The 14995-nt window shown below is 43.0% G+C and overlaps 1 pseudogene across 1 annotated transcript in view; it reads left to right on the forward strand.

Annotated features, from left to right (window-relative positions):
- LOC129546927 (NACHT, LRR and PYD domains-containing protein 11-like) overlaps positions 1–14995 on the forward strand; it is a 52374-nt pseudogene that overhangs the window by 8668 nt on the left and 28711 nt on the right. The window contains exons 3-4 of the transcript XR_016035765.1: positions 811–971; positions 3086–3255. The product of XR_016035765.1 is annotated as an NACHT, LRR and PYD domains-containing protein 11-like (transcript). The remainder of the gene's footprint in view (positions 1–810; positions 972–3085; positions 3256–14995) is intronic.

The following is a 14995-nucleotide window of genomic DNA, read 5'->3' on the forward strand; positions in this document are numbered from 1 at the left end:
TATCCATGTCGCTGTTTCTTAGCAGTGCGCGTCCTCACACTCAGAGACGCTGCCCTCCGTAAGCTGTTTCTTGCCTGCCTACAGACTCAGTGACTACTGATGCTTTTGTGGGTCCATCGTCTCTCACACTTCACCATACTTTATTTCTTCCAAGTATTAAGTCTGAGTCAGGGAACAGGCGCACTCAAAAGATATTTTATTTACTTACTTGTGTACTTGCTTATTTACTTATTTTTTTTAAAGATTTAATCATTTATTTTTGGCTGTGCCGGGTCTTCACTGCTGTGCGGGCTCTTCTCACTGTGCTGAGTGGGAGCTCCTCCCGAGTTGCAGTGCCTGGGCTTCTAATGGTGGTGGCTTCTCTAGTTTCGGAGCACAGGCTCTCGGGCACTCAGGCTTCAGTAGTTGCAGCACTTGGGCTCAGTAGCTGTGACTCCTGGGCTCTGGAGCGCAGGCTCAAAAGTTGTGATGCACGGGCTTAATTGCTCTGCAGTATGTGGGATCTTCCCCTACCAGAGATTGAACTAATGTCACTTGCATTGCAAGGAGGATTATTAACCATTGGACCACCAGGGAAGGTCCCTTATTTATTTTACTCACTTATTTGCCTGTGTGCAAGCCATGCAACTTGTGGGATCTTAGTTCCCCAAGAAAGACTCTAACTCACACCCTCGGCAGTGAGAGTGCGGAGTCCTGACCACTGGCCCTCCAGAGAATTCCCTCAAAGGATATTTTAGAGTATGTGTTATCTTTGAAATGGCTGGAGTTGAATTTGTTCCTCTAGAGACTTGATGTTTTTCCTCCAAGTAGTAAAATGAGGACCCTTGCCTGTTGGAGAGACCTCTGCAACTTCCTGCACATTAAGGAGAGCCTCTGGGAGCTGGAAATCCGTAACAGTGACCTTGATGACATGTCAGAACAGATCCTGTGAAAGCTGTGAAACATCCCTGCTGTCACCTTCAGATACTCTGGTAGGTGCTGGTTTACCCCACCTCAGGTGTTCCCCCGGGAATAATAGTTACTCTCTTCCATCACTGGGTTTCCCAGGTGGCTCAGTGGTAAAGAATCCGCCTGCCGATGCAGGAAGATGTGGGTTCCATCCCTGGGTCAGGAAGATCCCCTGGAGAAGGAAATGGCGATCCCCTCCAGAATTCTTGCCTGGGAACTCCCATGGACAGAGGAGCCTCGTGGGCTCTAGCCCATGGGGGGCCACAAAGAGTCAGACATGACTGAGTGACTGAGCACGCGTGCATCTGTCTATCTGCACTGAGTCTTTGTTGTGGCCTGCGAGCTTTTACTGATGGCATGTGGTTTCTAGTTCCCTGCGTGGGGATTGAACCTGGGCCCCCTGCATTGGGAGTGCAGCGTCTTAGCTGCTAGGCCCCCAGGGAAGTCCCCATCTTCCCATATTTGAAAGGCTTCCCGTCAGCCTGGTGTAGGTCAGACAGAATACTCTTCATACACAGCTTGTGTTACAGGTGGTTATCTGAAGCTGAGGTGATCAGCAGAGAAGTTCTTTCCCCATTGTCATTGTTCAGTCACTCAGTCATGTCTGGCTCTTTGCAAACCCATGGACTACAGCACACCAGGCTTCCCTGTCCCTCACCATCTCCTGGAGTTTGCCCGAGTTCATGTCCATTGACTCAGTGATGGTATCCAGCCATTTCGTCCTCTGTCATCGCCTTCTCCTCCTGCCTTTGATCTTTCCCAGCATCGGGGTCTTTTCCAATGAGTCAACTCTTTGCATCAGGTAACCAAAGTATCGGAGCTTCAGGCTTCAGCATCAGTCCTTCCAATAAATATTCAGGATTGATTTCCTTTAGGATTAACTGATTTGATCTCCTTGCTGTCCAAGAGATATATATCTATTCCTTTTCAAATTCTTTTTCCCATTTAAGGTGATGCATAATATTGAACAGAGTTCCCTGTGCTCTACAGTAGGTCCTTGGACAACCTGACTTTGAAATTAACAGACATCCCCTGACCTGGCTGGGAGTCTGAGATGGAGAGCAGCATGTGATAAACACTGAAAATCTGCTTTGGCCTGAAGAGGGAAGGCAGGAAGAATGACATGGAGAAGAGGCACATACTCTGTGTGGGACCGAGGCCGTAACGCTCCCGCTGTTGTTGTTTTTTTTTAAATTTTTATTGGAGGCTAATTATTTTACAATATTATATTGGTTGGTTTTGCCATACACTGACATGAATCCGCCCCGGGTGTACATGAGTTCCCCCTCCCGAACCCCCCTCCCACCTCCCTCCTCCCTTTATCCTTCCTCTGGGTCATCCCCACATACCAGCCCCGAGCATCCTGTAACATGCATTGACACTGAACTGGCGATTCGTTTCACATATGATAATATACATGTTTCAATGCCATTCTCCCAAACCATCCCACCCTCACCCTCTCCCACAGAGTCCCAAAGACTGTTCTATACATCTGTGTCTCTTTTGCTGTCTCGTATACAGGGTTATCATTTCCATCTTTCTAAATTCCATATATATGCATTAGTATACTGTATTGGTGTTTTTCTTTCTGGCTTACTTCACTCTGTATAATAGGCTCTAGTTTCATCCACCTCATTAGAACTGGTTCAAATGCATTCTTTTTAATGGCTGAGTAATACTCCATTGTGTATATGTACCAAAGCTTTCTTATCCATTCATCTGCAGATGGACATCTAGGTTGCTTCCATGTCCTGGCTATTATAAACAGTGCTGCAATGAACATTGGAGTACATGTGTCTCTTTCAATTCTGGTTTCCTTGGTGTGTATGCCCAGGAGTGCGATTGCTGGATCATATGGCAGTTCTATTTCCAGTTTTTTGAGGAATCTCCACACTGTTCTCCACAGTGGCTGTACTAGTTTGCATTCCCACCAACAGTGTAAGAGGGTTCCCTTCTCTCCACACCCTCTCCAGCATTTATTGCATGTAGACTTTTGGATCGCAGCCATTCTGACTGGTGTGAAATGGTATCTCATTGTGGTTTTGATTTGCATTTCTCTGATTATGAGGGATGTTGAGCATTTTTTCATGTGTTTGTTAGCTATCTTTATGTCTCCCGCTGTTTTATCTTTCTGCAGGTTGACCTATGTCTCGGTGGGTACCCGGTTTGAAGACGTGTTCAAGTCTATTGTTCATATCCAGAATCTGATGTCCTTGAGCCTCGACTGTGTGCCCCATTCCCTAAAAATGGTCTCACTTTTGGGTGAGGCCTTGGAGGATCCGGTTCGCAGCATATAGAGCATCTGAGGTGAGTTATTCCCTGTTGGATGCTCACTGTGTGCAGGAGGGGAATGCCTGGATGTTGGCAGGCACAGGCACCCTTGAGATCATTTTTGCTTGTTGTTTAGCCGCTCAGTTGCATCCAGCTCTTTGCAACCCCATGGACTGTACCCGCCAGGCTCCTCTGTCCATGGGATTCTCCAGGCAAGAATACTGGAGTGGGTTGCCATTCGCTTCTCCAGGGGATCTTCCCAACCCAGAGATCAAATCCATGTCTCCTGCATTGGCAGGTGGATTCTTTACCATCTGAGCCACCAGGGAAACCCCCCTTTAGATGCTACCACCTCATATTTCTCCTGGATGCCTCTCATTCCTTAAATATGTTAAGCACATGGCTTGTTTCTCTCCCACCAACATTTATTCCTGTCATTTTGGATGGTTTCGATTTCTACATGGACGGTTTTTCTTTTTTGTTTAATTGGAGGATAATTGCTTTACAGTGTTGTGTTGGCTTCTGCTGTGCATCATCGTGAATTAGCTGTATGCGTTTGTCCCCTCCCTCTGGAGCCTCCCTCGCAGCCATCCCTTCTAGGTCATCACAGAGCACCAGGCTGGGCTTCTTGCATTATACAGCAGCTTCCCACTAGTTGTACCCGGATGATCTTTTCTATAACTTGGCTTCTCGTTTCTTTGACTTGTAAGTGTCTAATCATTCTTGTCCCTCTGCTCATTCTCGGTCATAGAACACCCTGGTCAAACCTTCGAGCCTGGGGCTTCCCCGGAGCTTCAGGGGCTGGGACTCCATGCTTCCACTGTAGCAGGCACGAGTTTGATCCCTGGTTGGGGAACTGAGGTCCTGCTTTTCTATTTTGTGGCCAAGCATAGAAAAATAAGTAAATAAATAATAAAGAAATTAAAAAATACTACCTTAGAGCCTGCCTATATATAAAGTAAATAATCAGTAAGAACCTACTCTGTAGCACAGGGAATTCTGTAATAACCTATATGGGAAAAGAACAGTTATATTTATATGTATAACTGAATCATTTTGCTATATACCTGAAAAAGAGCATGATAAATCAACTATACTCCAATATAAAATAAAAAGTTAAGAATTTAAAAAACATCCTTAGAGTCTGCCTGATGGAAATTTTTTATATTTATTTGTTTTAATGGGAGGCTAGTTACTTTACAATATTGTGGTGGTTTTTGCCATACATTCACATGAATCAGCCATGGGTGTGCATCTGTTCCCCATCCTGAACCTCCCTCTCACCTCCCTCCCCATCCCATCCATCAGGGTCATCCCAGTGTACCAGCCCTGAGCACCCTGTCTGATGGAAATATTAAGCAAGCCAGAAAGATAATTTAACATCTTTGAGTAGCCACATTTGGATGAAAAAAAGGAAACAGGTATATCCACAAATCAATCAATGTAATACACCACATTAACAAACTGAAAAATAAAAATCATATGATTATCTCAATAGATGCAGGGAAAGCCTTTGACAAAATTCAACATCCATTTATGATAAAAACCCTCCAGAAGGTGGGAATAGAAGGAGCATACCTCAACATAATAAAAGCTGTATATGACAAGCCCACAGCAAACACTATCCTCAATGGTGAAAAACTGAAAGCATTTCCCCTAAAGTCAGGAACAAGACAAGGGTGCCCACTCTCACCACTACTATTCAACATAGTTCTGGAAGTTTTGGCCACAGCAATCAGAGCAGAAAAAGACATAAAAGGAATACAAATAGGAAAAGAAGAAGTAAAACTTTCACTGTTCGCTGATGACATGATCCTCTACACAGAAAACCCTAAAGACTCTACCAGAAAACTACTAGAGCTAATCAATGAATACAGTAAAGTTGCAGGATATAAAATCAACACACAGAAATCCCTTGCATTCCTATACACTAATAATGAGAAATTAGAAAGAGAAATTAAGGAAACTATTCCATTCACTGTTGCAACGAAAAGAATAAAATACTTAGGAATATATCTACCTAAAGAAACAAAAGACCTGTACATAGAGAACTATAAAACACTGGTGAAAGAAATCAGAGAGGACACTAATAGATGGAGAAATATACCGTGTTCGTGGATTGGAAGAATAAATATTGTAAAAATGAGTATACTACCCAAAGTAATTTATATATTCAATGCAATGCCTATCAAGCTACCAATGATATTTTTCACAGAACTAGAACAATCTCACAATTTGTATGGAAATACAAAAAACCTCGAATAGCCAAAACAATCTTGAGGAAGAAAAATGGAACTGGGGAATTAACCTGCCGGACTTCAGGCTCTACTACAAAGCCACAGTCATCAAGACAGTATGGTACTGGCATAAAGACAGAAATATAGATCAATGGAGCAAAATAGAAAGCCCAGAGATAAATCCACACACTTATGGACACCTTATCTTTGACAAAGGAGGCAAGAATATAAAATGGAGAAAAGACAGTCTCTTTAACAAGTGGTGCTGGGAAAACTGGTCAGCTATTTGTAAAAGAATGAAACTAGAACACTTCCTAACACCATACACCAAAATAAACTCAAAATGGATTAGAGAGCTAAATGTAAGACCAGAAACTATAAAACTCCTAGAGGAGAACGTAGGCAAAACACTCTCCGACATAAATCACAGCAGGATCCTCCAAGACCCACCTCCCAGAATATTGGAAATAAAAGCAAAAATAAACAAATGGGACCTAATTAAAATCAAAAGCTTCTGCACAGCAAAGGAAACTATAAGCAAGGTGAAAAGACAGCCTTCAGAATGGGAGAAAATAATAGCAAATGAAGCAACTGATAAAGGATTAATCTCCAAAATATACAAGCAGCTCCTGCAGCTCAATTCCGGAAAAATAAATGACCCAATCAAAAAATGGGCCAAAGAACTAAACAGACATTTCTCCAAAGAAGACATAAAGATGGCTAACAAACACATGAAAAAATGCTCAACATCCCTCATAATCAGAGAAATGCAAATCAAAACCACAATGAGATATCATTTCACACCAGTCAAAATGGCTGCTATCCAAAAGTCTACATGCAATAAATGCTGGAGAGGATGTGGAGAGAAAGGAACCCTCTTACACTGTTGGTGGGTATGCAAACTAGTACAGCCACTATGGAGAACAGTGTGGAGATTCCTCAAAAAACTGGAAATAGAACTGCCATATGATCCAGCAATCGCACTCCTGGGCATACACACTGAGGAAACCAGAATTGAAAGAGACACGTGTACTCCAATGTTCATCGCAGCACTGTTTGTAATAGCCAGGACATGGAAGCAACCTAGATGTCCATCTGCAGACCAATGGATAAGAAAGCTTTGGTACATATACACAATGGAGTATTACTCAGCCATTAAAAAGAATGCATTTGAACCAGTTCTAATGAGGTGGATGAAACTACAGCCTATTATACAGAGTGAAGTAAGCCAGAAAGAAAAACACCAATACAGTATACTAATGCATATATATGGAATTTAGAAAGATGGAAATGATAACCCTGTATACGAGACAGCAAAAGAGACACAGATGTATAGATCAGTCTTTGGGACTCTGTGGGAGAGGGTGAGGGTGGGATGGTTTGGGAGAATGGCATTGAAACATGTATATTATCATATGTGAAACGAATTGCCAGTTCAGGGTCGATTCACGTTACAGGATGCTCGGGGCTGGTATGCGGGGATGACCCAGAGGGAGGATAAGGGTAGGAGGGAGGTGGGAGGGGGAACTCATGTACACCCGGGGCGGATTCATGTCAATGTATGGCAAAACCTACCAATATAATATTGTAAAATAATTAGCCTCCAATAAAAATTTAAAAAATTTAAAAAAAGGAAACAGGTAAAATTAATTTTAATATCTTAACATATCAAATTCAGTTCAGTTCAGTCACTCAGTCATGTCTGACTCTTTGTGACCCCCTGGAGTGCAGCACACCAGGCTTCCCTATCCATCACTAACTCCTGGAGCTTGCTCAAACTCATATCCATTTAGTCAGTGATGCCATCCAACCATCTCCTCCTCTGTCGTCCCCTTCTCCTGCCTTCAGTCTTTCCCAGCGTCACGGTCTTTTCCAATGAATCAGCTCTTAGCATCAGGTGGCCAAAGTGTTGGAGCTTCAAAGCCATGGGTACCTGGAAAAGAATATATTCTGAGTTTCCCACAAATAGATAGCTTAGCAAGTTAATGTGAATATTTTTTAAGAATGACCGCAGTAGAAAAAAAAATCTTTTCACAATCCCCAGAAGTCATACCTTGTGCTCTACGGGAAGATTTCCAAACCATAGATCTGCTTGAGATTAGCCTGCCATCTCTGCCAATGAAAATCTTTCTAGGGAGCATTTATCTTGCATGTGGCCTGACTGCAGGTTTGAACTGGGTGTCAGTGCCAGTGAAAGTGCCAAGTCTGCATCCAGGGTGAGGGCTGAGGTTCTGCCCTGGCTCGCACTGAGAAAGCCAAGCCCTGACCCTGTTGTTCGGTTGCTCAGGCACGTCTGAATCTTTGCGACCCCGTGGACTGCAGCACGCCGGGCTTCCCTGACCTTCACTGTCTCCCTGAGTTTGCTCAAACTCATGTTCGTTGAGTTGGTGATGCTGTCCAACCATTTCATCCTCTGTTGCCCGCTTCTGCTGTCAGTCTTTCCCAGGATCAGGGTCAGCTCTTCACATCAGGTGGCCAAAGTATTGGAGCTTCATCAGTCCTTCCAATGAATATTCAGGGTTGATTTTGTTTAGGATTGACTGCTTTGATCTCTCTTCCCTGTTGAGAAATCTACATCAGGCACTGTTGTTAGGGCTTTAGAGTCCTAGCCAACAGAGGCAGTCTTTCTGCGAAGCCCCTTGTGTAACTTCTAGACATTCTGGTTCATTCAGACCATAACATTTTCACTGGCCAAAAAAAAAAAAAATACCTTTAATATTATGTATTCCTGATCTTGGAAGAGGATTAGAGGACAGGTCCAGAAACTTGTTAGGAACAGGTGTTCAGTTGTTAACTGTGGGACCTAGGTCAATGTTTTTTGGGTGTCGGCACTGCTGACATTTGAGACTAGATAGATGTTTGTGGTCAGGTATGTACTATAAGGTGTTGATTATCACTCCTGCCTTCCACCCCTTAAATTACAGTAGCAATGCCCTCTTTGTCTGGTTATTGAATTAATTGCTGTTTTAGTTGCCAAGTTGTGTCTGACTCTTTGTGACCCCATGGACTGTAGCCCACCAACCTCTTCTATCCATGGGATTTCCCAAGCAAGAATACTGGAGTGGGTTGCCATGCTCTCCTCCAGGGGATCTTCCTGACCCAGGGATCTAATCTGAGTCTCCTGCATCGGCAGGTAGATTCTTTACCAGTGGGCCACCAGGGAATCCCAATATTGAATTAATAATCAACTCAGTAAAATAGATATGGCACCCATGGAAGGTGTATGGAGAAAGAATGAAATAATTATTTTTCCTGCTATGAAAATCAGACCTTCAAAGACAGGACCTGTGCCATATTAATTTTTTCCTAATATTCAGAATAGAAATGAAGGGATAAATTAAACAGGAAAAGACGATTAATTTGAGACATGTATAGGGGTTGTAATCTATAAGCCTTGGAAAGTAATTGGTTGTGGTTGGTGGTAGGGGCTAAGGGGAGTTACAGATAATTTCCACATTAACCTGATAAAAACAATGTTTACCTATTGAAATGAAGATGGCAGAAGAATCAAAGCTGGTTTGAGTTTTAGGTGGAGTGAATTAGGCTTGGGGGACTCCTTAATGAAAAAATTCTGAGAGTCTAAGAAAGTGAAAGTGTTAGTCTCTCCGTCATGCCCAGATATTTGCGACCTCATGGACTGTATGTAGCCTGCCAGGCTCCTCTGTCTTTGGAATTCTCCAGGCAAGAATACGAGAGTGTGCTGTTATTTCTTTCTCCAGGGGATCTTCCCAACTGAGGGATCAAACCCGGGTCCCCTGTATTGCAGGCAGACTCTACCATCTGAGCCAGCAGGGAAGCCTAAGGAACTAGTTAAATTTGGAAAACCAAGCCACGTGGAGTGCTTGGTCTGGAGATAAGAGACTTTTGATTCTTCAACTTTCAGGTGTCATTTTCGGCTAAAATAGGTTGATACTCTGACTGGATGTTGTCAGTAGCGCTGCCCTGAACATAGAGGCACAAGTATCATTTTAAATTATGATTTTCTGGGGATCTAAGGCACGAGCGGGCTGGCTGAATCAGGTGGTAACTCTATATTACAGAGTTTGAAGGAATCTCCATAGTGTTTCCCTTTGGGGCTGTACCCACCCATTTGCATCCGCGCCCACAGTGTAGGAGGATTCCTTCTTCCCCTTGCTCTAGGCAGCAGTTGAATCTTTGTAGATCTTCTGGAGGACGGTCATTCTGAGTAAGTAAGCTGATGCCGTGTTGCAGTTTCGATCGGCATTTCTCTAACAGTGATGCTGAGCATCTTTTCATGTGCTTTGTGGCCATGTGGATGCCTTCTTTGAACAAATAATATCCATTTAGATCTCTATCCTGTTTTCTGTTGGGTTGGTTGGCTTTTGATACTGAGTTGCATGAACTGTTTGCGTGTTTTGGAGATGAATTCCTTGTTTTTAAATTCAGTGGCGAATATTTTTTCTTCATTTTGAGGGTTCTCTTTTTCCTTTGCTTAGTGTTTTCCTTGCTGTGCAAAAGCTTCTGAGGTGAACAAGGTCCCTTTTGAGTTTTCTTTTATTTTTCCTTATTGTAACAGTTGATCCAAAAAGAATTTCCTGCGACTTATGTCAAAGCTTGTTCTGCCTGTATTTTCCTCAGGAGGTTTAGAGGAATCGCCCCTCCCCTTAGCTCTTTAATCCATTTGGAGTTTCTTTTTATGTGTGAGGTGAGGGAGTGATGTAATCTCATTTTCTTTTCATCATTAAAGAACCTCCACCCTGTCTGCCATCCTGGCAGTTAACAATTTACATTCCCAGCATCACTGTAGGAGGAAGATTTCCTATTCTTCATAACCTCTTCAGGATTTACTATTTGTAGATTTTTTTGACAAAGGCTATTCTGACCTGTGTGAGCTGATACAGCATAGTAATTTTGATTTGCATTTCTTTAAGATTTCATGATATTGAAACCTTTTCATGTGATTTAAAAAAAATCAATGTGAGTAAAACTGACCTCAGGATATTGGCCTCTTGATTATCTGCTCTGTTTTGAATTCTTTTTCCAGGACCTATCCAAGGATATTTGTTGAGGATAGGTACTTTTCCTTACATCCCCTTCAGTTCAGTTCAGTCACTTGGTCATGTCCGATTCTTTGCGACCCTATGGACTGTAGCATGCCAGGCTTCCCTGTCCGTCACCAGCTCCCGGAGTTTGCTCAAACTCATGTCCATCGAGTTGGTGATGCCATCCAACCATCTCATCCTCTGTCGTCCCCTTCTCCTCCTGCCCCTAATCTTTTCCAGCATCAGGGTCTTTTCCAGTGAGTCGGTTCTTCCCAGTGGGTGGCCAAAGTATTGGAGCTTCAGTTTCAGCATCAGTCCTCTGAATGAATATTCAGGGTTGATTTCCTTTAGGATTGAGTCGTTTGATCTTGCTGCCCAAGAGATTCTCAAGAGTCTTTTAATTTCATGGCTGCAGTCACCATCTGCAGTGATTTTGGAGCCCAAGCAAGTAAAGTCTGTCACTGTTTCCATTGTTTCCCCATCTATTTGCCATGAAGTGAAGGCAATGGCAAGCCACTCCAGTACTCTTGCCTAGAAAATCCCATGGACAGAGGAGCCTGGTGGGCTACAGTCCATGGGGTCGCTACTAGTCGGACAAGACTGAACGACTTCACTTTCACTTTCACACATTGGAGAAGGAAATGGCAACCCACTCCAGAGTTCTTGCCTGGAGAATCCCAGGGACGGGAGAGCCTGGTGGGCTGCCGTCTATAGGGTCGCACAGAGTCGGACACGACTGAAGCGACTTAGCAGCAGCAGCAGCAATGAAACTGGATGCCATGATCTTAGTTTTTTGAGTGTTGAGTTTTAAGCCAGCTTTTCACTCTTCACTTTCATCAAGAGGCTCTTCAGTTCCTCTTCATTTTCTGCCATAAGCGTGGTGGCATCTGCATATCTGAGGATACTGGTATTTCTTCCAGCAGTTTTGATCATTGCTTGTGCTTCATCCAGCACAGCATTTCGCATGATGTACTCTGCATGTAAGTTAAATAAGCAGGGTGATAATATACAGCCTTGACGTACTCCTTTCCCAGTTTAGAACCAGTCCATTTTCCATGTCCAGTTCTAACGATTGGTTCTTGACCTGCATACAGGTTTCTCAGGAGGCAGGTAAGGTGGTCTGGTAGTCCCATCTCTTGAAGAATTTTCCACAGTTTGTTTTGAACCACACAGTCAAAGGCTTTGGCATAGTCAGTGAATAAGAAGTAGATGTTTTTGGAATTCTTTTGCTTTTTCTATAATCCAACGGATGTTGGCAATTTGATCTCCGGTTCCTCTGCCTTTTCTAAATCCAGCTTGAACATCTGGAAGTTCTCAGTTCACGTGCTGTTGAAGCCTATCTTGGGAGGATTTTGAGCATTATTTTGCTAGCGTGTGAGATGAGTGCAATTGTGCGGTAGTTTGGACATTCTTTGGCATTGCCTTTCTTCTCCCCTTACCTGGGGAATATTATTAATAAATGCCCACCAGCACAGGTTTTGGAGAAGGCAATGGCACCCCACTCCAGTACTCTTGCCTGGAAAATCCCATGGGCGGAGGAGCCTGATAGGCCGTAGTCCATGGGGTCGCTAAGAGTCGGACACGACTGAGCGACTTCACTTTCACTTTTCACTTTCCTGCATTGGGGAAGGAAATGGCAACCCACTCCAGTACTCTTGCCTGGAGAATCCCAGGGACGGGGGAGCCTGGGGGGCTGCCGTCTATGGGGTCGCACAGAGTCAGACACGACTGAAGTGACTTAGCAGCAGCAGCAGCACAGGTTTTTCAGTTGTAGTTAGAAAACCTGCCACAAGGTGGCAGCATTTCTTCACGCGGCATTGGTTTTTGGGGTTTTTTGTTTTTTTTTTGACAAATTTTATTTTTGTTTTCTATTGGCATACAGTTGATTTCCGTTCTTGTGTTTGTTTTAGGTTTACTTTAGCAACTTGATTCAGTTATACATAGATGTATGTCTATTCTATAGAAATAACCGTAGATGTATTTCTGGGTCTTTTCGCATATAGCCTATTTCAGTGTGTTTAGTAGACTTCCTGGTGGTATCCTGTAGGTCCTTTTGGACTTCTTGTGTGTATATGTTAATCCCAAACTCTTAATGTCTCCCTTTCCCTACTTTTTTTTCCCCAGTAATCATAAGTTGGTTTTCTAAGACTGTGAGTCTTTCTGTTTATAAATTCGTTCATTCATATGAATTTATAGATTCCACCTGTAAGTGATATGATATTTTTCTTTCCCTCTGTGACTGACTTCACTGTGTATGATGAACCTCTTGGTCCATTGATGCTGCTGACAATGTCAGTTTTCCTTCTTTTTGATGCCTGAGTATATTCCAGGGTCTCGATGGATCAGTGGCTTCATTTCTCTATTGATGAACATTTTGATTGACGCTCTGTCTTGGCTATTGTCAGTGGTGCTGCCCTGAAAAAAAGAGGTGCATGTATCATTTAAAATGATGATTTCCTCCAGATTAAGACAAGGAGTGGGCCTGCCGGATCATGTGGTTAATCTGTATTTAATGTTTTAAGAAACTTGCATATCATGTTCCTTTGTGGCTGCACCCATCCATTTACATCCCCATCGGCAGTGCAGGATTCCCTGTTCTCGCCCACGGCAGCATTTAATCTTTGTAGATCTTTTGGAAGATGGACATTCTGAGGGGTGGGAGCTGATACCTTGTTGTCATGTTGATTTGCATTTCTTTAATAATTAGTGATGCTGAGCATCTTTTAATGTGCTTCATGGCCTTTTCTATGCCTTCCTCGGAGCAGTGTCTATTTAGATATTTGGCCCACTTTTCGGTAGGGCTGTTTTGTGTTTTGTTATTGAATTGCCAGAGCAGTTTGCATGTTTTGGAGATGAAGTCCCTGTGGGTCTTAGTTTGCTAACATTTTTTTTCCCGTTCTGAGGGTTGACATTTTCTTTCCTTTAGGGTTTCCCTTGCTGTGTGGATGCTTTTACAGCCCGTGAGGTGCCTTTTGTTGAGTTTTGTTTTATTTTTCATTACTCTGAGTGGTGGATCCAAAAAGAACTTGCTGTGATTTGTATCAAAGCGTGTTCTATGTGTATTTTCCCTCCAGAGGTTTACAGTAATCATCCCACCATTTAGATTTTTAATTGATTTCGAGTTCCTTTTTCTGTGTGGGGTTAGGGAGTTGTCATGATTTCATTCTCTTTTCCCTGGTTTAAGGCGCTTCCGCCTCGTACTCCACGATGGCTGTCCACATTTTACATGGCCAGCAGCAGGGTATGAGGGTTCCCTTTTCTCCATAGCCTCTCCAGGATTTACTGCTTGTAGACTCTTTTAAAGAAAGGCCAATCCGGTCGGTGAGAGGTGATGTCTCATTATAATTTTGATCTGCGTTTTTCTAAGATTTCAGGAGGTGAAACTTTTCCACTAATTTTTTTAAGCAGTTTAAGTAAAACTGACCCCTCCAGAGTGGCCTCTTGACCATCTGCCCTGTTTTGAATCTTCTCCTAAAACCTACCCAAGGATATTTGTTGAGAACAACTGTTTTTTCCTTCTGTCCCTCTGCCTGGTGAATATGAAGTGCCTAGATAGCAGCCTGGTAGGCTGCAGTCCATGGGGTCGCTAAGGGTCGGACACGACTGAGCGACTTCACTTTCATTTTTCACTTTCACACATTGGAGAAGGAAATGGCGACCCACTCCAGTGTTCTTGCCTGGAGAATCCCAGGGATGGGGGAGCCTGGTGGGCTTCCATCTATGGGGTCACACAGAGCCGGACACGACTGAAGTGACAGCAGCAGCAGCAGCAGATAAGAGATGTTTTCAATTGTAGTTACCAAAAGTGGCCACAAGATAGCAGCATTTCTTCATGCTTCACGCTTTTTTTTTTTTTTTATAATTTAGTGGGTTTTTTTTTCCACTTTGGAGTAGAGTTGATTTCTGTCGTCGTTTGTTTTAGGTTTACAGGAACTTGATTAGGTTATACATAGCCCTATATCTATTCCTTTTCAAGGTCTTTTCCCACGGAGGTTCTCTCAGTGTGTTCAGGTGACTTCCCTGGACTATTCAAGAGGTCCTTTCGGATTATCTTTGATAATAGTGTGTATCTGTTAATCTCCCAACCTCTTCATGTCTCCACTCCCCTACCTTTGATTTTAATAATCATAAATGGGTTTTCTAAGTCTGTGAGTCTGTTTCTGTTTATAAATCAGTTCAGCTGTATGAATTTATAGATTCCACCTGTGACTTCATATTTCTTTCTCTTTCTGACTGACTTCACTCGGTATGATAAATCCAGGTCTCTCCATGCTGGTGACAATGGCATTTTTTTGCTCTCTGATGGCTGAGTGTGTTCCAGAGTGAGCCAGTTACTCTTCATTCTTCTCTTGGTGGACATTTTGGTTGATGCTGTCTACTAAATATTGTCAATAGTGCTGCCTTGAAAATAGGGGTGCAAGTATCACTTAAAATTATTATTTTATACAGATAGAAGGCAAGGTGTGGGCTTGCCAGAGCTTGTGGTGACTCTATATTTAGTATTTTAAGCAATCTCCATACTCTTTTCCTTCCTGG

Source organism: Moschus berezovskii, chromosome 22, assembly GCF_049115385.1.
Source record: "Moschus berezovskii isolate FMDL1 chromosome 22, NW_MosBer_1.0, whole genome shotgun sequence".
Taxonomy (NCBI): domain Eukaryota; kingdom Metazoa; phylum Chordata; class Mammalia; order Artiodactyla; family Moschidae; genus Moschus; species Moschus berezovskii.